Source organism: Phoenix dactylifera, chromosome 7 (assembly GCF_009389715.1).
Source record: "Phoenix dactylifera cultivar Barhee BC4 chromosome 7, palm_55x_up_171113_PBpolish2nd_filt_p, whole genome shotgun sequence".
NCBI classification, from domain to species: Eukaryota; Viridiplantae; Streptophyta; class Magnoliopsida; order Arecales; family Arecaceae; genus Phoenix; species Phoenix dactylifera.
In genome coordinates, this window is record NC_052398.1 from 2,236,635 (window position 1) to 2,259,939 (window position 23,305).

The 23,305-nt window shown below is 35.6% G+C and overlaps 1 long non-coding RNA gene across 8 annotated transcripts; it reads right to left on the reverse strand.

The window, feature by feature from the left end:
- Positions 1-759: 759 nt before the first annotated feature.
- Positions 760-18,885, reverse strand: LOC103710426. Of its 8 annotated transcripts, none has more exons than XR_003386318.2 (7): positions 18,119-18,885; positions 17,950-18,036; positions 17,520-17,616; positions 5,510-5,571; positions 3,282-4,669; positions 1,663-3,188; positions 760-1,487 (listed from the first exon to the last, which is right to left on the reverse strand). It is a non-coding gene; the product is annotated as an uncharacterized LOC103710426 (long non-coding RNA). The 8 variants fall into 8 exon arrangements; XR_003386321.2 differs by having other exon boundaries at positions 760-1,483; positions 1,663-1,748; positions 2,664-4,669; XR_001879641.3 differs by having other exon boundaries at positions 1,663-1,748; positions 2,664-4,669.
- Between the last annotated feature and the right edge of the window lie 4,420 nt (positions 18,886-23,305).

Genomic DNA, 23,305 nt, shown 5'->3' on the forward strand with positions numbered 1-23,305 from the left:
TTCCCACTGATCCCAGGCAGTGAGGCATGTGAGTTAGTTTATTAATTAATTTTTTGGTCTAATTATATTTTTATTTAGTCAAGTAAGAGACACTAGAATTGATTATTTTTTGGTCCAATTGTAGATTGGTTGTGACTTCAACGGTTCGGCACTATTCGGCGTCTTCTCGCCGTCGAGTTCGGCACTATTCCGCCTCTTCTCGACACAATTAAGTTCGGCACTACTTGTCGAGAACCGAGTTTGTTTTTTTTGACACAATCAAGTTTTATCATTTTTAACCCTTTTTTTATATTTTGATTTGTTTGTGGTGTTTTTTTAATTGCTTAGTCTGATAATATTATTTATAAATTAAAATGTCTAATAGAAAATATGGCTGTAGGTATGAAAAATTTTGCATCTCAAAAAGCTAGATGGATTATTTTTAAATAAATTATTAAAGTATTTTGCACTTATTAAAATTTTATTATTATTATTATTATTATTATTTTTAAAAAGGCCTCTCTTAGTAAGTTCGACTTAGGTCTCCAAATGCATTGGGCCGCCCTGCATTCAAGAACACCTCGACATGGAGCACACCTCTATTTCCAAGTTCGACTCGATATATTTCGAGTACACAAACCATCTAAGCTTACGTACCCCAACGGCTCGAGGCGGAAGCATCGATTACCACTCTTGTCGTGTTAGTTCAATGCATGAAATGAACCTGACCTAAGGAATGAATTCTGAAAGATCTAATTAGAAATATATATAGAACAAAGAAAAAAGAATTTGGAAAATAAAAAAATTGAAGTTGTACTCAGGGAGAGATTTTTTTTTAAGAAAAGAAAATAAACCTAACTTGCCACACGGATTAAAGTAAAATTATAAAATAGAAAACCTCAAACAAAAGAAGAAGAAAAAAAGAAAGAAAAGATCCCGACAAGCAAGTCTCATCAATCCCCACAAAGGCCCTCTGTTTTCCTGAAGTCCACGGTGGCGGAGATCAGCTACAAGAGTCGGCTCGTCTCTTTACCACTGGAGGGAGCATCTTCCAACATTGGCTTGGGCTTCGCACTCCCAGCTGAAAGTGTACCCACCAACCTGCATTGCCTTGGCGAGCTCTCGGAGGTGTCCAATAGCAAGTGGCCACAACTCAAGATGGTACGATCTCCTGCTTCCCAAGCTGGTTTTGGTGCTGACAAAAATCTTTTCATCGCATATGATTCGTCATGCATTAAGTGTCATACCTATAAAAAATATGAGGAGACAGAGTGGGTACAGCAAACACAACGGCCGAGCAGCATGAATTACCTCTGGTGCTTCCCACTCTCTGGTGAAAAAGAACTAATAATATCTACTTGAATGAAGGTATTAAAGCTCTTTTAAAGCAGCTACAGTAGGTAACTGCTGAATGGGACTGACAACAGATTCTATTTTTACAGCCACCACAAGTACATCGATTGTATTGGGGTTTCCTACCAGCATCCTGGTGGCATCTTCAATCCTGTCTAACAATAAACAAAAAAGAAAGAAAAGAATGCAAGCTAAGATAGATCTATTAGATGAAAGCATATGAGGCTATTTTTGAGCTTGCAGATATATGCAACAAGATACCAACTCATGATGAATAAAGAACAAAAAAATCTCGATGTCCTGTTCTCTAGGAAGAATGATGGGACATACCTTTAGTTCCAACCAGATTTGCTGAGAAACTTTATCAAGTACGCATGCCCATATATCCTTGTTGGTAGACCCAGTAATGCATAATTCTGTATAAAATCCAGTGTAGCAATCGCATCATTCAAAGATAAATGAAAATTGTAATGCCAAGTTCAGCTCATTGTGATCAAATGATGTTTCATTTTACAGGGGACATTTGCAAAAGAAAATTTCCAGATGAATATTGCCGTGTCATCTTCTAAAAGGTGAAAAGAAAAACAATGATTTTTTTTTTTTTTTTTTTGCGTCGTTCATGCTTGCTGAAGTCATCACAAAGAAGTTCGCCACCACCAAGTTGGTAGGATGTTCGCATTATGCTCGAGAAGTTACAAGAACAACACCAAAACATTATGTCACTGAAGGAGCCATCACAGAAGGCATCTTTTTATACCCTGTCCCGACTAAACTGGAAGGGTGCCAAGCTGTCTTTCTTTACAGTCAGCTGGATAAGTTAACAAACCCCAAAAGAAGAGACATAACAGCATCTTGCCTCTTTCTTTTCAGAAGAGCTTTCCTTCCAAATATGAAGGTGTATATTTTACTAGGTTGGTTTAGAATACTAAGCAACTTGGAACCTCTTTTTACAAAGGCTACATTGATGAATATCTTGGATGTGTATCCAAGAATCAGAACCATATACTGGACTTGAAATTTAAAAGAGCCAAATGGCCCTTCTCTTATATAGGACCGGGGTTTTAAGGTACGAGTTTGGAAGTAGGACTCCTACCTTTAGAAGTGAGGATACTGCATAGGTTTGTATGTCTAGGACGGGATACTAACACTATCCACATCCTTGAGACTGCTAATGACAGCAAGAAGAACTAAAAATGGATGACTAAATTAAACTCTGAAGAGAATTAGCGCGTCTAGAAAAAATGTATGAGCATGATGCTGCCTATCAGGTCTGACCATCGCTATGAACAAAGGGAAAATCTAAAACCATTCAAGGAAGAGACGGTACTTACAGTCAGCATCCAAGAGAGTCCCTGGCCTTATTGCTTGTGCACCAGAAGGGTAAGAATGCCTATCTGCACTTCTTTCGAACTAGAGGGCTGCTAAAAAATTGGGAGAGTAGACTGATCGATCAATTAGGCTGAAAAATTCTGACAACAGCAGCAACTTTCAGATCAGGAACAGTTCGTGAAAATATTTTTTGAATTCATTCAAGGGGGCTCTTGTGAAATTTAATTTAGAAGTTAAAGGAGCAAGAAATATCGAACCACCCTGTAGTATCCTATTGAAAGAGAGTGATAATCAGGCCTTCACTTCTGGATGTCTACGAGAACATGGGAGGGGTGGATTATTAGAAAGTGCTTCTTAATGGTATCTCTAGGAGCAGAAAAGGACTGTGATGGTTTAACTGGTTGAGCTACCTCTTCATCATAATTTCCTCAGTAAATTCTTGAAACTTACCTGAACCATACACTTCTCAGAGTTTGCAGTCATTTATCATGCAAATTTCTGTTAGCGTGCAAAGGTGAAACTCATCCCTGAGTAGCTCAAAGAAAAAATTCTCACTCTAAAGCAAGTAGAGAATCCAAAAGATTGGTACTAGACTAGTAGATGGAAGGATATATACTTACCTTTCATTCAGTGGCAGACAAATCCTGAGAACCCAGTTTTCTGTAATTTATCCATCGCAGCAGTCATGACCAATTTCACCAGTACCTGGAGCTGGTTCCATTAAGTTTAAAAATCCATGACTTGGACAGGAAGGCTCGAAGGGGTTTCGGAGTAATAAAAATGGAGGAAAAACTAACTATTTTGCAAAATAAATGTGGAGATAACTTGTGAAGAGTGGAGATATTGGGGAGATACTCATCAACATTAATTGCTAATTTAAGATAAGGTTTCAATTGGTCTATTAAACTACAAGCACTGCCTGCTGTTCACCAGAGAAAGATACTAGTTACTAGAGAAAATTTCTAGGATGGAATCTGTACGAACCTTGAAAATGGTATCTGCACCGTATCTGGACTAAACAGTTGGTGCATTCTCTTTAATTTGCTCTCAGTTTTCTTGGAATTCCTTTCAAAATGGCTTGCTCTCAACAAAATGTTGGCACTCGATTCGTTTGCACTACTTGTCTTTTACATATATAATTGCACAGTTAAGGTTGTTTTCAGTTACCATGAGAACCTCAACATTGATAACCTCAACAAAAAGGTGTCTGGATTAGCACTATTTGATTTGCCTTAAAAAAAAACATAATCCAATCAATAGCAGTATAATAGAGAGCGGCCTATGAGACGATCCTTTATGCTTTAGAGAACATGGTTGACTCCAAGTGTTAACAAAAAGTGCTAATTATCCTCCAACCTAGTGTCTTTAATTAAGTTTTATTATTTGTACTTTTTATTGGGATTATTATTTGTAATTGGGAGTCTTTATTTGTCTATTTTGATTTAGGGGCGGGTTCCTAGTTTTCATATATCTCTGCTTACTGCCTTTTATTGGGATTATTATTTGCACTTTCGGGGACAAGGAAGACTTGCATCCACTGTTTCAGGAAATAAATCTCTGCAGTCCCATGCACCTTACTTTAGAAAAGGATAAGTTTGACATTGTAAGGGGAAAACAAAAACACATCAACTGGATGTTGAGTAATATTACTGAAACAAATGGCAGCCATGTCCATATAATCATTCATGTTCTGACATTTTGCCACACTTTTTAATATGAAATATTCAATATTGATGACTCTTTAAATTACTAATGTCATATTGCAAGCATGCTGCTCCTACGTTGTTATATGAACATATGAGAGATGATGTACAAATACGGCAGTCATGCGTGTGTGCATTGCTGTTCCAATGATTGTTCGTGGTCGGCAAACATTTCACTTACCAGTAGGACCTCAACCAATATAAATAAAAGTGTAAAAGTGGGCTACCATATATCCCTGAAAAATTTCATGTGATAAAAATAATGTATTCTATCTTTTGCTCCTCAATCCAACAGTGTCATGCACCTGAAATATACAAAAATCGGTGCCAATGAAAAAATAGAAGACCTCTGAATTGATATCTGAAACTGTCAGTCAAGCAAGTATAAAACAAGGCTTTCATGTCTAAATAAAACATAAAATTTTGCCAGATAAATGAGCAATGTGCGTATGTGTATATCAACAATGTATAGGATTCATTTGCAATACCAGAATAAGCGACACAATGTGGTGTGCCGAATTCTCAAATAAGCATCTGAACCCAGCAGCAGAGTATCAACTTTTGGGAATTAGGACAGCGGAAACTCCGGCCAAAATCAGGGTAGGGCGGATCAAACCAAGGTTACTGATGCTGTTTATTAAATAAAAAGAAGCATAGGCACCGTTTTATATTTACTGAATATTAAGAAAAATAAGCTGCCCTCCCCATGAACTTGTGACTAGGGACAAAAGTGCTTCTCTCGATGTTGTAATTGAAAGTACAAACTAAGTTTAAACTTTGAAGAGATCCTTGGAGAGCAAATAACATCTAAGATAAAGAACAAGGAATAGGCCGTTTTCCTATTCTCTTCTCTCCCTTTTCTTAATAATGCTTGAGGATGTAAATTGGAAAAACAATGAAATACTAACAAGAAAATAGGGAATTAGAAAAGAAGTGTTCCTACTTTATAAACAGCGGTTCACTATTCATTCCGCTACTTTTATCCGAGAACTACTATAAGAAATATCACAATTGGAAGCAGTAAGCAGTTCAAGGATCACTTCGATTGAGGTAATCTATTTCAAAAAGAAATGGTGTGTATATGAATGAGGAAATCTATTTTATATGAGGTAATATATAGTAAGTTTCCTTCTTATATATTATACCTGCTTTTTTGGCTGGTTGTCTATGACTAGAAACACTATCTTCGATCAAAATATAACAGTTACTGCCCAAGAACAAACAATTTCTTAGAAACCTTCAAGGATGGAAAAATATAATGAAATGATATAGAAAAAATAGCGAAATAGGAACAAAATAAGGTAAAGACATTCGAAAGCAAATGCACGCGAGTTCTAAAACATCGTCCGTTTTACATAACATTTTCAAGTTAACGTTCTCAAGAACTCTACATATTCACAGTAGGAAAAGTTTATTGCAATCATAATCACTGTAGAGGGATAGCTAAAGAGGGGATGTGATTTGAAAATGGTTTTTCTATTCCGAAATGAAATATTCCAATGTTTCCAAAAATTTCATTTATATCTATATGCATCAATATCCCAATTTACGGACCCCTTGATTCAAGAAATAAGAGGATGAAACCATTTCTTTTGACTCTTTTAAATTTCATAAATATTGGTTGATGATTTATAGTTATATGATCCAAAAATTTATTTCCTATGTGGTCCCATAGAAGCCATGCCACAAAAGTTGCAATCAAATCCATTCATTAAAAAGAATCGACACAGTCCTTTATGTATACATTGGGTACATAATTTTAAAATAAAATTGGAATTAATCCTTTGTTTCTATCTTTCCATTCACTTGGATCTTTTTTGTTTCATCTATTTTTTCAAGATCTTTCTTTCCTTCTAAACAGAGGGAAGGGTCTTCTTCAGTGGATTTCTTTGGTTCCTATATAGTCTCTTTATTTCAAAAGTTGTTTCATCAATTTTTCCTCACTTTCTCTCCTTTCTTCCATTTTTGAGATTTCTTTTAGTTTCTTAGTGACAAAATATGGCAGGACTCTGCCTAAATAGTAGGCACAAGTGAAAAAAATGAGAATAACAAAACTTCGAGCTATACTTTTTCAAAGATGGCACAAGGTACTTATTGGATAGAATAGAATATTTTTGTCACATCTAGAATTAATGTTTACTAATCTAATTAAAACTAAACTTGGTAAAATGAAATGGATGAATAATTGAAAAATTATATTATTCCGGAAAGTTCATTGAATATTGAGATTAAATATTGAATTTCTAGTAGCAGATTCATAATAAAAAAAGTTATAATGATTGTTCTAGAAGAATTGAAACAAATGATGTAATGGAATTTCTAAGCCTCACAACCTGTCGGAAATTGAGCTGCATGCATCGGGCCATGGATCGGGCTTATTTTGCTGACTCTAATATGAAACCCTACCTCACCCTTCCTTCTGAGTCCACAATCCATCCTAGTATCCACCATGACCAAAATATCATACAATCTTCACTCTAACAAATATATAATAAACCTAAAAAAATCAAGTTAAATCAAACTTTCGATCAGATGCTCCCCAATAGAGCTTGGTCGAAAATTTATCAACTATCAACTTTCCACGCTGGCTTGAAATTGACCTTGATTTGATATATAAGCATAATAATAGCTATAACTAATGATCCAAAATGAGCTGGAAATGATATTGGCAATGCCCACCTAATATCCCCTTTCCCTAACATGCCCATCACAAAAAATCATCATTCCATGAACTTCAAGAAAATTTGACCTAGCTCTCATTAAAAACAATATATATTTCCAGTTCCACCTATTTACCCTCAATTCATGATGATTAGTCTATAGAAATATATATACATTACAGTACTCTATCATCAACATCTACATATATTGATCATCGGAATAAAAATTAGCAGCACACCATCTGTCAGATTCAAAACTAACATTTCATCATCCTTTGCTTTCCAAATCTTAGTTTTATTGTCTAAAAGATATTAATTAAGCCCCATCAATGCAAAGCTTCCATATTCTGATTTGCTAAGGTCAAGCTTTCACCATGACTTAATTAATGAAGCTATGATTAAGTTGTCAAGATCTTTGGTTCAAAGCTAATAAAGAAACAAAATCAAAAAAAATAACTCTAATACTTGATTGGAGAATCAAGCAGCGTACGAACTAAATCGTAATGATATTGATTTTATCCACCATGTCCTCCACATCTCCACTCCTTAGCGTGCAAGCACATGTTTTTTTAACAACATACGATGAATGATTTAGTCAAGTTACTAATCAAAGTCTAAATGCAAGTAATGTTTCACCTAAATGTTTCTATAGACACTGGATATCGTACGTTCTAACTCATCATTCCTCTAATTAATAAAGAACCCAAAAAAATGAGAATTCTCAAAAAATTACAACAATCTAACTTCCGAAGATTGCACATTTACATTCTCATATTACGATCTCACACTTACATGAGGTTGAAATCTAATGAGCAACAATGGGTTTTCACTTTCCATCCTAAGAGATTTCTCCCAAATCTAACCTTAAAAATTGATACCACTATAGGATCTCGTATGAATTTGGATGTGATGGTACGACAAATTTCCATCTTTGATATAATGTGTAAGCCCATACAACTCAACTACTGAAGCACCATATCATCAGATATGATACTGCTCCACCAAAGGAAACATTTGAGAACCAAATAGACACATCATCAACTTATAGCCTAAAAAGACTAAATTAAATTCAACATACTAAACTCTAGTAAGATTGATAAATAATCTTTGACAGATCACACCAAAATATGACCTTGATGCTCAAAAAAGTTTAATAACAACTTTTCTTCTTACTACATCCTTTCACAAACAAAAATTAATATTTTATTAAAGTTTCATCACTTTCACACCCTAAAGGAGGTATTGCATATAATTTACAATAGCATAATTAATAATAAGAAAGTGGTTCCAATAATCATGTTATGTTTACTTGATAGTTTCTCAACATTTCTTAGGATTTCTCATTAGGATGGGATGAGATGCATATTCCCTTATAATGCTAGTATTAAATGAAGAACTAATTACATTGGATAGAAATAAATGCTCAGCCCTAAAAATAAGAACACATAGACTGAGCACCAAACAAAAAATATTTGTCAAAGGAAGAAAATTGATCATCGAAGAGTTAAGATGTTACTCTTGGTGGTAAATAATAACATTCCTAATTACAGTCTCCCAAAATTCAATGACATTAGAGAGATGGAATGCAGACCTAGGAAATCTTAAGTTGATTGATTTTGCAAAATAAGCAAACTCCGGCACCATAGGAACAAATGAAGCATTAACTACTTGTCCAAATCTTAAGATAAAAGCATTTATAAATTTGCCAAAAATTTCTTGTTAATCAACATACCAGCATGAGAATATGCAAATAATAATATAAAAATTTAAAAGCAATCAGCACTACAGGAAAAGGTGGGAATTTTGAGGCAAATTTGCCAACACTAGATAGAAGCATCATTAATTAACGAACCGTGCCGAAATTTATCGATGTTTTTTCATTACGTTGGAAAATGAGGATGCTTAGAAGCACCGACAATGAGATATGGGGTTTCTCGATATTTTTTACAAAGTGTTGTGATGTTATGACACATAAAAGTATCGTCGGAAGCCAAAAATAGGACGATGCTAATAAGCATCGTTGGGATCCATAAAATTCTCCAAATCTCTAGCCTGACCCAACCCCTTTCCTCTCACCGCTACTCACCGAGCTCCCTCCTCCGCCGCCGCCTCTCTATCGGGCTCCTCCTTCACCAGCTTCCTCCTCCTCCACCTCCACTCCACCACATGCTCCCACCCACTACCTCTGACTTCCTCCTCGACTCCCTCTCACGGGCTTCACCTCCTTTGCAGCCGATCACGAGTCACCGCCGCCTCCGAGAGGCCTCTCCTTCTCAATGCCCACATCTTTTATTGTAAGCATTTCTATCTTCTATTTCTTATTCTTGTTGAGTAATATGCATGTGTTAGTGCTTTAGTAATACTTGCAATTTTGCTACAAAATTTATTGTTAATATGTGCTCATATAATTAATGGTAGATGTTTGTATTGGTTTCTGGTCTATGTGTTTTCTGCCTCATCAATTTATCAATGTCAAAACCGAGTATTTTGAGAGATGACATTATGTTAGTTATTTTGTGTTGATCTCCAAACCTATGCAATTAGTAGTTGTGAGTATCAATAAATAGGCGTTAGACGAATGAGCTGTCAACAGCTTATTTTCTACTCGACTGGATTTAATATAAATTGGCATTATTTGTTTGAATAATATTTATATTTATATACTATTTTTCTTAAATATATATTATGTTAATATTGTATACTAATAGTATATTAGTATAGGAAGGAATAAATCTTTGATAAATATTTATCTTTTCTATCATAATCTACTAAATTTTGTGATAAGTTATAGTTCAATTAGTATTCTAATAAAATAGACAAAAGTTGGATAAATAACTTAAGATCTAGCTAAGAATATTTGGATGGAGTCCATAATTTTATTGAATTAACTATCAAAAAGTTAATATAAATAGAGAGATTTTATATTCATGTCAAAAATGTATTGATTGTTCTTCTCACTCTAAAAATTGTTGAAAAATATTTGGTATAGAATAATTTTCTCAAGGGTCATCCTAAGTGGATATTATATGGATTGTTCATATTACAGTCTCTATGTACCCAACCATCTTATATAGAACACACCTCTAGTTTTGAATATAATAACATGCAAAAGAATCTTGTAGGAGAAGATGATATAAGGGGCTTACTCAGAGATCTCTTCGACATAGTATTGAAAATTTAAGAGATTCCACTGAAGGACAAGAAGTAGCGAAAATGGTTCACGAGAATGTTGAGGAACCTATACATTCATCTAATAATGAGATGTATTGGTATCATAACTTGGTGAAAGATTGTGATCAAGAACTATATCTAGGTTGTAAAAATTTTTTGAAATTTTTTTTTGTGCATTTATTTCATTTGAAATATTTGAATGGGTCGCCTAGCAAGTCTTTTATTATGCTGCTTTAGTTATTAAATAATGCATTTTTGAAAGGCGTTACTTTGCCATCATCTTCTGAAGCCAAAAAACTAGTAAAAGAATTGGATCTTGGATATAAGAAGATTTACATTTGTCTGAATGACTGTACTTTATACCATGGTGAAAATGTTAACTAAAAGTTATGCCACATGTATGGATCTTCACGATACAGAAAACATAAAGATGATGAGGATGATTTGTTGAATAAAATGGATGCCACACTGACCAAGAAAAAACTAGCCAAAACTTTGCATTATTTTTTCTCATACTTAGATTAAAATAAATTTATGCATCATCGAAGACAACTTCATCGATGAGATGGCATGACGAAGGTCGTACAAATGATGGAATATTAAAACACCCAGCGAATAGTTTAGCAAAGAAAGCATTTAATGATAGGCATCATGATTTTGTTTTTGACTTTTGCAATGTTAGGTTGGGTTTAACTGTTGATGGGTTCAACTCATTCTGAATGATGAGTTCTACATACAGTGTTTGACCAGTTAGTTTGATTTCTTATAATTTGCCATCATATATGTGTATGAAATAATCTTTACTTATTCCGTCAATGGTCATTCTATATGATAAGGGTCCAGATAATGATATTGATATTTTTCTATACCTTTAATAAAGAAATTGAAACAATTATAGAAGGGTATTAATGCATTTGATGCTTTCACTGGCCAAACATTCAAATTATGGCTATCTCTTATCTATACTATCAATTATTTTTCTGTATATGATAATTTATTTAGTTGGAGCACTAAGGAGCATATTGTATGTTCTTTTAGTAGGAATTTAACTCATTCGTATTTGTTAAAATATGAAGAAAATTTGTGTTTTATAGGCCATCGTCGACGGTTAGAAGCAAACCATCTATTTCGATTTCAAAAAGATATATATGTTTGATGGTACTATAGAGTTGCAATCTGCCTCCATTTCACCAATTGAAACTGAAGTTCTTAGAAAAATGTATGGCATCAATTAAAGTTATGGTAAGGTCTCCAAATTTTCAAAGACAAGAGTAAGGAAGAATGTTAGAAGCTCAATGAATGAAGGGTTAATAGAGGAGCTCAAGATTAGCAATCTTCATGCAGAGGTGTTTGAGGATGCTGACAACTTTTTTGAGAATATAGATATAAAAATAATGATGACACAATGGTAACATCTACGGATAGAGTTGTTCAACAGTTATGGAAAAAAAGAAGCATTTTTTTAATTTACCTTACTGAGAGTACAATTTTCTTCAACATAATCTTGATATGATATATATATAAAGAAAAATGTGATCATTTGATTGGAATATTGTTAAATCTTGATGGAAAGATCAAAGATAACTTGGAAGCACGTCTTGATTTGAAAGACATGGACATAATACAAGAGCTTTATCTGAAAGAGTTTGCCAATGATAAAATTTATATACCTCCTGCATGTTACACAATGTCTACTCGAGAGAAAAAAAATTTTCTAACAATTTTGAAAGATATGAAGGTTTCTGATGGATATGCATCAAATATTTTGCGATGTGTAATCTCAAAGTAAAAACTTTCAAATCTTAAAAATCATGATGGTCATATTTTGATACAGGATATCTTTTTACTAGCTTTAAGATCGTCAATGCTGAAACAAGTTGTTGCAATTGTTTCTCAATTGTCATCATTTCTTAAGGCATTATGTTTGTAAGTTCTTGATCCTCGAAAGCTTGATCAATTGGAGTCTAATGTTGCACTTAAATTTTGCCATATGAAAAATATATTTTCTCCTAGATTTTTTACTATTATAGTTCATCTACTCATTCACTTAGCTTCAGAAGCTAAATTTGGTCGACTGGTATACTATAAATAGATGTATCCTATTGAGAGATGATGGTGCTAAACGCTATAGTCATAATTTAAAATTTTTTAACTTCAGCAATATCATACCGATTTTGATATTTCAAAAAAAAAAATTAATTTTTGAAAGTATCTTGTGCACTTAAAAGATTAGGTATATAATCAAGCCCATTCTGAGAGTTCGATTGTTGAAAGATATATTGCTGAATATTTGACATTTTTAACTGATATTAATTTTTATTTATGCATACTAGGTAACATCATATGCCGAAAAAAATGATTCAAAGATGTGGAGTTTCAGCATTCTCAGGCTGAATTATCTTTTGATCAGTTTCTGCAGTCTGAGCAACCCAACGAGCTCCAGCAACCCGATATATACCAGCAGCACAAGCCCCAGTCTCAGCACGAGCCTCTTATTGATTACCCAGGCGAGAAGGTTATTATGAATGACTCACAGAGTAATTTAATTAAAATATTATATTTTAATTTCTATTACGATTTATATTTTTTTATATTTTATTTTATGCATATTTAATAGTTTTGAATATGGTTTTTTATATGTTTTTCGTAGATTGGCATGGGAGAGTGAGGATGAAAAGGAGACCCACTCAAGCTAGGAATGTATAGCAGCTTCATGAGGGTGAGAGGATCGTCATCCAATGCAACCAAATGGGGAAGCCATCAAAGAGCTGGAAGTATATTAGCAGGCATTTTAAGATCGATTACATGAAAAGGTTAGTTGTTTCTACTCAACTATGCTAAGTGGAATGATATACTTTCTTCGTATAAGATTGAGCTTCTACGAGTTGTAGAGGTAAAGAATTGAATTTGATATTGTATATTAATTTGCTAACTATCATAATTATGTAATTTGATTTAACATTTATAATATTTATTTCTTTGTCAAAGAGTAAGTTTGCTCTTCCTCCAGAGAGCAATGACTAGGTACTTAAGTTCCCCAACTGCAAATGAAAAGAATTTAAGACAAAATTAAAGATGGACTACAAGGAAGAGAGTATGACAGAGGAGGAAGTTGCTCGTAATTATCCTCCTAATGTATACCCTCATCAGTGGAGGAAGCTTGTCCGTTACTGATTTTTCGAAAAATAACAGGTTGTATATACCTTCTCATTACTTTATATTTTATTTATTATTAATATAGATTGCAAATATATACAAGATATATTATATTGTTTTCTTTATTTGGCAAATATATACTGATATTGGTAGAGCTACACGAGCATATCAATTGGTTCCTCATACGTCAGGCTCCAAGAGTTATGCGAGGAGTAAAGATGAATTTATATATTTCTTCGAAACTCTTTGGCATATTTCAAACTCTTTGATTTATTTGTTTTATATTAAATACTTATGCTTCTTAATGAAACTATGTATCATGTATTGTGTACCATGTATCACGATACTTATGAGTCTTATTAAAACTTTTTAAGTTCTTTACTTCAAATTGAAACTTTAATTTTTATATTGAACTATGTATCATATATCATATAATGTGTATCATAAACTGTATATTTTCTATCGTGTATCACGTATCATGGATGATAGATATATAACATATACTTTTTATTATAGATAAAAGAGCATGAGAGAGGGCCTGATGAGATGGAGTTCTACAAGATGACTTATACTCACCGAGATAGCAGTTTTATCTAGAAGGAGTCGATAGAGATAGTCGTATATATTAATAATCGATTTGTACAATGATTTATAGTTTTATTTTTTTCAAACATTAATATGTGACTTTTTTTCCTTACATATAGAAGAGGACTACACCCCTCATTGCAGGACTTCTATTATATGTGTTTGGTGTATATATTTGTGTATAAATTTTATTATTTTTTAAATATTTTTTTAAAAATAGTTTATTCTTATGATGCTACGAAGTGCCATCATATTTTAAAGTTAATGATATCTTAAAGTATCATTAAAAGATAAATGAACGACATAAATAAGTGTCGTCAGTTGAGCATCATCGATTAGCGATGCTTAAAGGCATCGTAAAATAGTTTTCCCATGGCTGCACTGCCGACACTTTTGCGATGCTTTAGAAAGGGTCGGAAATCTATCACGCGGCACTTTTTTGCATTGGCAAATGTATTAAAAAGCGTCAACAATATCAAATGTTCCTATAGTGTAGCAAGGGCTAGTATTGATTGAGTTTCTCCAAAGAAGGTCACAAAAAGTATTTAGTAAACATTTGCATAACATAATTCCTTCCAACATTTTTCATTAGGATTGGAAGAGCAACTTTGAAAACTTCTAACTACAAAAACGAAATAAAGGAAACATATGGATCAGAAAATAAGATATCCTTTTTGAGGATACATTATTCTTGTTTGGATGCCAAAATTTTTCATCCATGGTTTACAATCAAGGGAGTCTTTGTTCAACTAATTTTGATTTTCCTGGGATACGAAAAATCACCTATTAGATGGATTACCTTACCCTAAAAAATCAGGATCAGAAGTTTTATGGGATCCTGCAATCATTCCCACTTATCTTCCCCTTCTTTTTTTCTTAACTAAGACTCTCATTCAGCCCAATCTATATATCCTAGGACAACGAATTTGAGCATCCACACAGAGCCTTAATAACTAAACTATAACCCATTATGCTAAGATCATCGTAAGATATAGCTAACTTCTGTCAGTGGATTGAAAGCCTGGGTTAAATGAAAGTATTTACTATATCTAATCACAACTGAAAATTGGCGCTTTATCTGATAAGAGAATCTCTTGTATAGGTAGAATCATGACTGCCACAACACGACCATCAGTTTTTTCCGATTGCTTTCCTTTGTTTTTCTGTCATTTGATTCATGTCTAAGGCCCTCTAAAAGAGTTAGAATGACATGAAATTAGTGGCATTAAATGCTGTCAATTATCATTTACTTTTCTTTTCAAACATATGTTAATCCCATTCATTATCTTTGGATGCATATTCATCAAATTCAGTCAAGCCGTTTTCTGTTTGTACTTGTAGCATCTCCCAAGAGTGGCTAGATCCTTGAAAAATTTGGTTTCAGAAGCAATACGTCACATCTTTCTACTTGTAGCTGTACCAAGCATCAAACCTATCCTCCAAGCATTTTAAAGAAAAAAATGTTCAAGAAATGTATGTCAGGACCCAAGAATCCATGCCATTAAAGGCCCTGGCTTCATATGCACATAAATACTGACGTAACAAAATATCAATGCGACGTATATTTTGTTGTTTAATTGAGATATGCATATGTGCTAAGGAGTGGGAAGCCAGCAGTGGACCCAAGCCTTGTGGGCTCATCTTGATTAAAAAGATAACATTGAGTATTTGGTATTGCTGGATCTACAAGAATTTTGTGCTATAGAAGATATAAGATGCAATAATCATGACAACAGATTCGAGCTAATATAAAGACAGACAAACAATTCATGAAAAATCATCAAGGACAATGGTGAGACAGAGAATGGTGCTAAAGCCTTCTCACATAATATGAGGTATCTTAAGTTATAAACCAATAAGAATACGTAGGGCAATGTGTTTATGATTATTAACATAAAAATGTGAGTATGCTTGTGATGAGAGTGAGTATCAATAAGAAGAACTCAATTGCAATCAGCAGCAAGGTTAAGATGGGAGATCATCCATATCCAAACATTAGTAAAACAGTCAGCTTGAAACAAAAAGAAACTTGCACCCTTAATAAAATAAATTGATTACTTATTTTGAATTCATAAATCAGAAAGCAAATTTTTGGAAGAACTTTCAGATTATGTTCATTACCAAATACACAATGCACTTATTTTCTCTAACTGTTCAAACCTTTAGCTTACGTAGCCTAAACACCGAACAAATACACATTCTTAATCCTAATTAAGGAACGGCTCCTTTCTTCATCTTGTTCATGCTAAGAAAAAAAAAAAAGCCCTCGATGATGTGGCACCTCAGTAATTCTATCTACTCAAAGCAGCCCATAACGTGCTCACTATAATTTCACATTATTGGGTGGTCCAACCTCCCACTTCAATCAAAAAAAAAAAAACAAAAAAAAAACTATAATTCCATTATCTTCCATCATTCCGGACCAACGTCACCTTTATTCAATTACCTTCCATCTTTACTCCAAATATTTGGTCGGTTGCTGTTTTGCAATCCTCAAAGCAATGATGTGCTTTGAAAAGTTTGCCTATATCAGGGCCTCCAGTTTTCTATTAGTTTAATCAAGTGGGAAGAAGACAGTAAGCAAACTCGACATAATTAATGACTTTCGGATCAAAAGTCCATTGTTTGCAATAACTATCTCACATTTGAAATTTAAACGGCACAAAGGTCCAGATATGATAAGCCAGAATGGGTAGCCTATAATGTAACATTTACCTCAGGAACCCCAAAGGTGGTCCCTCGTACACATTAGAGTAGCAAATTATGGAAAAGCAATCCTAAACAGATTCTGGGCACCGGCACCAACCTGAAGATTAGAAAATCTAATGTTTGTTTCCCTAGGAAGCAAACCCGCACTTTCTCTTTAAGAACCTCATCAATTAATTTCTTGAAGTAGAAGCTCCGCCTCCAACTCCAAGCTTGTATTTCTACAACTTTCAGGATTCCCAGAAATCCCCCACCTTTTCGACAACAATGCTCGGTCCAGGTAGAAAGGCCTGTGAAATTCCTATTATCCATTGCCATCAAGCTTCGATCACCTACCTATATACAAGCTCAAAACTGTGCCATTATAACACAAAATTTATAATGATCCACCACCGAGATTTCATGTTACTTTCTTAATTGATATCGGATCCATCTAGAAATCTCCATATGACCTGCAGACAGACTCTTCAGATGACCAAAAAGACAAATTAATTTTTTCAATCTACATGTTTGAATCTGAGTCAAACCTGTCCGCAAGGCATTCAATGTTATAGCTCAACATTAATGTAACAGTCCCGACGACGACGGTGGAGAAGACTCCAAGGTCGATATCCCCCCATATCCAAGTAACTCACAACTCTCTGAATGAGATACCAAGGACCTTTTTTTCTCTCTAAATAGAGATACCACCTAAGACTTAAACTAAGGAACCTGACCTTTTGCTGCTTCTTAAAGAAGTGATAAATTTCGCCCACATCACATGTGCTACCTCAAACCCACTCATAAATGCAGCGCAAATGATGCAAAACTATGACCTCTCGCTTGTTGTGATGAACGAAGTAATAGTAGAAAATGAAATTAGAGCAAGCTGGCATACTTCCCACATGTAAGCAACCTTGACAGTCGTTAGCTGCAGCCGAAGCATCCCACAGCTTCCTGGTATGGTCCTAAGACCAAAAAAATGATCCACCAACCTGCAAGAGAAGCAAGAAATCTCGGAATGATCAGATAGTAAAGTGGATCTCAAGAAAGCAAGTTCAACTGACTTTGCAAATACTTGGAGTAGCAAATAAGTAAGCTACAGTTCCGTGTACTCAGTTTCGAAGGCTTTTCTACCGTAAGAAGACGAGGTAAGGATGAGAAGAGACGGCAATTTAAGAGATGAGAGAAGGATGAGGAGCAAGAAAGCTGGCAAACAATTTATTGACGCATAGTACCAAGAACCATTCCGAAAATAAAGGAGCAACAATAACGGAACTTCCAGCTAGTTGGCTGAAAACAGAAAGTCCGAGCGAAAGGAAACTTACCGGATTTGGAAACTCAGATCTGGAAGCTAATGAGTTCGTCGCGTCCTTTGCTTCAACAAGTCCCACCGCGACACCCTCCCATGGCTCCTGAAACAAGAAAAAAAGCTGCTCAACATCATCCTTGTGGTTGAATAATAAAGAGAGAAGGGAGGTGGAGCGAGAGAAATACCCACGAGATGATGGTTTCAGTCGAGCAGCGGCGAGATCTTGGGCTTCAAGATCCCGGATCCTGGCCAAAAATAGTAAAAGGAGAAAAAGGAGAAGGAAAAGAGGAGGAAAATAGGCAGAGCGCGGCTCGCCCCCGCCATGCACCGCTTCCTCGGAATCCCGCCTTCCGTAGAGAAGCGAGCATGAGAGAAAAGGAGAGAGAGAGAGAGCGTTATCGTCACCGTCATCGCATCAGAAGGGGCCGGGAACGGGATCAGGGTCTTCTTCTTTCCCACAAATATACGCCCCTTTCCCATCAAATAGCAAGCATGAGACCATCCCATTCCCGTTCCAAGAAAAAGAAAGAGACGGAGGGTTGACAGAAAGAGAAGAGAGCACGCAACGGGAACGGCATTCCCTGATGCAATTGCCTCGCTGTGTGCTCACTCTCTTCTGTCAGCCCCCAACCCACCGCCCTCCACAGAGACATCAAAACAAAAAACAAGAAAATACCAAGACCGACCCGATCATCCCCTATTTCTGCATCAAAAATCTCATGAAAAGAGCCAAATGGAAGAAAGAAAGAAAAAAAACAAGCGTGAAGAGAGGAAAAAAAAAAAAAAGAACAGGCGAAAGAGAGGGGGAGAAAAGCCTGCAAGCATCGTCAGAGTCGGATCTGATCTCTCTTTTTTCTTGCCTCCCCTCCTCTCTCAAGCTTCCTTATATAGAAAAGAGGAAGCAGGAGGAGCAGGAGAGGCCCCCATCCCCCGCCCCCCACTTCCAGCCTCGTCCCATGCCGCTCTCGAACCATCCATTTGTTTCCTTATCTAGGGTTTCTTAGCCCCAACGGAATCCCTCCCCTCCCTCTCTCTCTCTCTCGCCCCTCTATGATGCGATGGTGACCGTCGCACGTGTCGCCCGTCGACGAGGGCAGGGAAAGGATACGACGGGTCGGTCCTTTGTACCGCATCCGCACGATGGGAAGGAAATAACAGCAAGAGGGGGAGAAGGATCTCCGGACGCCGTCCATCGCGGATTGGCTTCTGCGTGGCATTCTGTACGTCCTCCGTCCCTATGATCCGATATCGACCGTCGATCTTCGGTGCGTGGGGCCCGCGGATGTGATGGGACTGCGAGGCGCGTGGGGGACCCATGTCGCTCGGTTATTGATTGCATTTTGTATTAAATTTCTGAATTCGCTACGCCGGCCGGTCTTGAAGGGTGTGGAGTGGAGCAGGTTGGAGTGGGGCCCACCGGCCGTGGGGACCAGCTTTGTTCCGGATGATGTCTTTGTGGAAATTATAAAATTAAATTATCTCAATTCCAATCCAAATTTAGGTCTCCTAAGGAAATGTCACATTGATAAGTGAGGTACCAATCCTAATGGGGACGAGACCTATGACTGTGAGGTGGCTCTCTCTTCTTCTTCTTTTCCAACCCTAAAACAATATCTAAGTAGTGAGAGAAGTACCTGATTTACATGTCATGAACAAATCAGGGCATTAATGAAATTAAGTGGATGCTATTGTGTCACCTATCTTCTATCATGATAAAAAAAATAATCTCAACAAGTTTGTGCAAATCTATCGGCCGATCTTACCGGAAATCGTAAATCTCAAGTTTGCCTATAAAGAACTGATCTGATTATATTAGTTTTTATAATTGATTTTTTCTGTATAATACTAATTGATAAAGTTAGCTTGCTTAGGACTCGATCTCGGCACCAACCTAATAACGATAAAAGTAGGATTACTATAGTCGAGCAAACAAGATAGAGGTTGGTAGGATACTCTCTGAAGTGGGCATGATAATAGGTTAAATGTGCATTGACAAGTCTAACCTCTTGCAAGCTATGAATTCTCTTGGGGTTTGGATTTGCAAGCAAATGTTCTGGAAAAAATTATATTGCTCTAAGTTCCATCTTCTTATAGTAAAAATTATGATTTAGGAATAAATCTACCAACAAATATGTAAATGATTGACAGATAATGAAAACTTTGCAACTTAGGTTGACAAACTTGTACATGTATATCAAGTTTCTAATTCCAGTATTTGGAATCTTGTTTTTTTTTCCAAATTACCACAAGGAAGAGTTCAATGTACATGCTTCTAGACAAGTGATGTAGGCTATCGATTGGGGCATCGATACTAATACAAAATCATAGATGTAAGGTTATTTAGTGCCTGCAATATACTCTCGGTGAGAGAATATCATATTTATTCTTTTCTTTAATAATAGATCTAAGGTTATTTAGTATGTGCAGTATTCATATTTATTATTATTATTATTATTATTATTATTTGAATTGAAGAGAAGTGGTAACCCCCACTCAAATTTGTTAGAAAGGAAAAGGCTTGTAAATCACTTAGAATATTACAAGTGAAATGAGCAGCAACAAGAAAAATGACCATCATGAAGCCCAGTCCAAAGTTTAACAACAGGGCAATGTTCTGGAGTAGTCATTTTCTTAGCTTGCTAAATATCTCTCTAAATTACTTGTGCAAATGACATATCCATCTGTATAACTTTGCACCAAAACAAATAATGTACAGTTCTCTTTTCAAGGAAAAGGCTGCTGCTATTAATTAACATACATAACCATGTTTTGGGTCTTTAGTTTCCTCTAACAAATCTATGACAATTTTCTTGCCAATACTTCAGTTCAATACATTCCAGATAATTCACGATATCTCATATATAATTTGTTATGCTCCACCATATAGAATTGAAATCAATATTTCAGTTTACCAAGCCAAGGCATATTCAAGGCCACAAAATGTTTATATTTTCATGAGCAATTCCTAGGATCTCAATCCATCAAATACTTCCTGGCATTATTTCCTAAGCCAATAACTTAATCGTCGATCCATCCTTGTGAATGTCAATGTTAGTCCAGCATTCTCTTGATGAAACACTTCCATGCAAGAGGGTTTTGATAGCTTGTGAAGTATTTCTAATGCAAATTCCTCAACAAAATGTTTTTTATTTTTATTTTTTTGCAAAAAGAACCGCAACGAGACTCCTAATTATATTCACAATCCCTCAGTCATTATTTTTCTCTAAACACATAATTAATCAAGTAAAGAAAAAACTACTTGCAATCTTACAATGTTGCAGATCCAGGAAAAGAAATTTTCTTGCATCAGGCCACCTATAATCCTTTGTTTTGCGAAAACTAGTGTAGCAAATTATGGTGAGAGCCACAACTTCCAAAGCTTTAGATTTCTCTCTAATCGAGACCTGCCGCATACACCAAATAATGCCACAGTCCCCACGTCCCAATGTCATCCATCAAAGACTCCAAGAGTGTTCACCTGCAGCTATCTTCCTCACCAACATTACTTCAAGACCATGCATTGCTCACACCATGTTTCTTAATTTCATTGTGCCTCTCACCCAACTTAATTATGACACTCAGTCCCCCCCCCCTAAAAATTATTGATCAAAAGACCTTGCTAGGTTAACTCATCTCCATCAAGATATATAGTACCCCTCCAATCCTAGTTATCATGTTCAAAACTGGTTATCTTCACTCTTCAGGCAAAAATCACTATACTTCACACATAAGTGAGCTAAGTTACAACGTTGATGGCTTGTTTTTCTTGATTCTATTCTATTATTAACACAAAAAGCCGGTGAATCAACACCACAGTATGGGTTTCACTTAATTGTAGAAGTGTGTCACTTTGGGGTCATTTACGTACTTGGCGTTGTGCCAAAAAAAAAAAGAAAAAAAAATTACATCCAAGCGTGGGTGCCTGCATGCCCGTATTATAATGCCACGGTCCCCCCTTGTTGTAATCTTGGGAGATTTTGGAGTTGGTCCAAAGCCAATGCAAAACAAAACCTAAGCTCGTGCTTCCATAAAGCCAGGGTTCATATTATATCTTTTGCATTAAAGAACGGTTCATCTACTTTCACGGCATCAACCATTGTCCATTGAATTCTATAACAATTGCTTTGAGATATGTTCGACGGATGGAAGAAAGAGATTGGAGTACTTTGAGAGATGATGTATATAATATGCAATTCAATGGTTGACAAAATGCGAAAGATATAGCCCGGACTTAAAGCAGTGGTAATTTATTTTTTCTAATTTTTTTTTGGGTACATTCGTCCATGGGATTCTTTAAAAAGCATCAGTGCTTATGGTAATGGATTTATCTAATGAAGAGACACTGATAGATCACCTTTACCAAGGAAAAAGCATGAATAGGGAGGTCCAGGATTCGAGAGAAATATAGTTAGGTATCAAAGCTTTTTGTTAATATATGCCTTCTCTTTGGAATGCATTGATTAGACTCGCGGAAGGGACTATTTCTCATTGAACCTTTTGTCTAGATTTGTAGCATCGCTGCCGATGATATGCGTGGTTAGACCAAGAATTCCGTCCAAGGGACCATGTCACCAGAAAAAAACAAGGCGCTTCTTGGTCACTGACTCAAAGTCAGAGTTCAGAAGTCATGGGGTCATGGAATGCCATGCACCCCTTCCCAAAACTCAGCTGACCGTACCAGGAGAGGGAAGGCATCAGTTTGCTCTTGCTACGCTGCAAGGACATTTCATTGTGCCTCCGAGTAAAGTTTAGAATTATAGATACCCTTAACTTTTATTTGCACATAATTGTCGGACCCTTCTACAGGTTTTTGGTTAGACCGGATCCATCGCTCAGCTCTTGGACCAGCCCAACCATAAAACGACACCCACAAAAATCGGATATTTATGCATCTTGCTTCATGGTTCGACTGATCTATCGGAGATCTGATCTAATTAAAAATTACAGCTACTGCTGACCGCGTAGAGAATCCTAAGCTATATTTTTATTTTTTTCACTTATAGTTAAATAACAATAGTCAAATCGAATGACAAAATACCTTTTATTTGAGATGTTTTTGACAATTCCATGGTAGGGTTGAGTAACTTTATCAATTAAAGAATCATTTTCTAAAAAACTTTAATTAAAATTTCAACATGGTGCGATCAAGACCCTAAGAAACTTTGGATTGCTAGATATTGTATTTGGATTTTTAAGGTAAAAGGGTATAACTCCTTTGTGATGCCCATTAGTGGGATGGGCTAATAACTCTATTATGTGAATCTCTAAGCCATTCCTTCAATATTTTTCAAAGAATAACTATCGGAGAGTGTGTTTTAATTATTTAATTCAAAGATTATTTTGTAATTTGTTTTCTTTTTCTGCACCTCTTT